The sequence below is a fragment of the Wyeomyia smithii genome, chromosome 3 (genome assembly GCF_029784165.1).
Source record: "Wyeomyia smithii strain HCP4-BCI-WySm-NY-G18 chromosome 3, ASM2978416v1, whole genome shotgun sequence".
NCBI lineage: Eukaryota > Metazoa > Arthropoda > Insecta > Diptera > Culicidae > Wyeomyia > Wyeomyia smithii.
In genome coordinates this window covers 250,873,853-250,875,984 of record NC_073696.1, presented here as the reverse complement: position 1 = coordinate 250,875,984, position 2,132 = coordinate 250,873,853, and positions in this window count along the sequence as shown.

Below are 2,132 nucleotides of genomic sequence, written 5' to 3'. Positions count from 1 at the left end.
TGGTGACCCATTTTCCCGTTTGATGTTCAGTGACCCAATTTCCCGTTTAATCTCCAGGAGATCGGAAACTAGGATACTGTTATCGTTTGTAGACACTCCTAGGTTAATTTCCCTTCTGCTTTCTTTCGTTGCATCGTTGAGGTGTGTAAAACTTGCGCGTGTCGTTAGCCCGAAACAGTATCTTCAGCTCTTCACAATCTCTGTCCTCCTGCTGGCGTTTCTATCTTCTCAGAATCGTGATCAATTCATTTATAGCTCGTCGATATTTAGCCGCGTTCTCTCTTGTGTCGATGCTTAGATAACTTTTCCAAGCTTCTCCAGTCATTTTGTCTGCTCAACATTACCTTTTTTTTTTTTTTTTCCTCTGTATGCCTGAAGGGCACTGGGTACTGAAATGCCACTGCGACATTCTTGCTGATTGTCTTTTGTGGCGGGCCCCGATTGCTGTGCACAGGTTACGGATTGTTCGTACTCATTGATGGAGTAGAACTGTTTTGTTGTAAACCTGTACCCAACATTACCTTACTTTGTGCCGCGATTGCGGCCTCTCCGATGGCCTAGCGTAGCTAGCTCCAGCCATCGATGACAGTCGAAGCACAGGAGGAGTACGGTTTTGTCTTGTGTAAATATCGTAAATAGTTTAGAGCGCACAAGTACTGCTACTAGGTATTTGTGATATTTTTGTGATGTTTGAGAAAATGGTTAATGGTCCGCCATTAATGAGAACGTGGTCAATTTAATTTGTTGTTTAGTGGTCAGGCGAGCTTCAGGTAGCTTTCTGGACGTTTTTGCGAGAAGAAAGTGCTTCCAAACACCAGGCCACGGAAAGCTGCGAAGTTGATGAACCTTCGTGCAGGCAGTGTACGTTAAAAATGTTGTAGTTAAAAAAAACAACCTCTTATCCTCAACAAACACATTCCATTCTTGGTCTTAGTGTGGGCACTCTACCGAGTCTTGTGATGGGGTTTTCGTCTTGGCTATAGCGTTCGAGACAATACGTGTCTAATTCAGCCGCCCGCTCCGGGGTTGTTGCGAACCGCTTCTAACCTGGGAAACAGACGCTTAGAAAAGTTTGGATTTCCTCCGAGGAGGCCAGCCCACTCATCCCCTTCGCTGTCATTATTCGACCGAGGTCTCACCACGGGTTGGTTGCCATGATCTTCGCTTGTTTACTCATGTCCCGGCTGGTACCACGAGAAGGTAAAGCCAGTAGGATGCTACGGACCACAATGGGCAGGCAAGTACTCAAGGTACTGATGGTACGCATTGCCCAACCATTTACCAACCACCTAATCAGACACTGTTTAAAAATATTCCAACAAAGAAGTTTAAATTTGGAGTTTTGAATCAGACGTTGTTAGATGCCGCCCTTAGTCTAAGCAAACACATAGTTCAACACAGCCCAAGTTTCTACCAGGAACCTTTACTATCCCTTTGAAATTATTGTTTTTCAAAGCTTATTTATAAAAAATCCTAGTTTTTATGAAAACTACGAAAGGTTGGCTCAACAATAATAATAGTCTGATTATTGGAAAACGAGAAAAATAGGCGAAAAAAAAGTTGAATAAGAACAAAAGAATTCAAACCAACTGTTACGGGTTTGATGATTTCGAAGTTTTTTAAACTTGGAGAAATGATTTAAAAATGTTAAAAATTTTCCAAATAATTTTTTCCAGTTTTTTTACCCTGTAAAAAATATAGGAAATTTTTCACAGGGTAAAAAAACTTATTTATATATAGGAAGGACAAAATTATTATCTGCAACTTTGCCAAAAACACTATACCGATTAAAGAGATGGTTTTGGCTCTAAAAATATGTTTGTCATTAATAGAAACTCGGCTCGCCAAATTTAATTTATATATCAGCACAAAGTTCTTTGTGTTAACGGGTATTTAACTGTAGGAGTGAGCCAAGTGCTAACTGAATTTTTCAAAAGAATCTTGGAGTTACAACGAAACTTCTGATAAAAAGTCCAGGATGGAGAAATGAGAAATAGATTTTTATAGAAGTCTTTTGTAAAACAACGATTTCAAACAAATAAAATAGTCATTTTCAAATAGAAAAACTCATAACTAATTTCGTGAATGCATCCGTTTTCAAGTTATATTGAATTTATTTTGTGAGAATCACA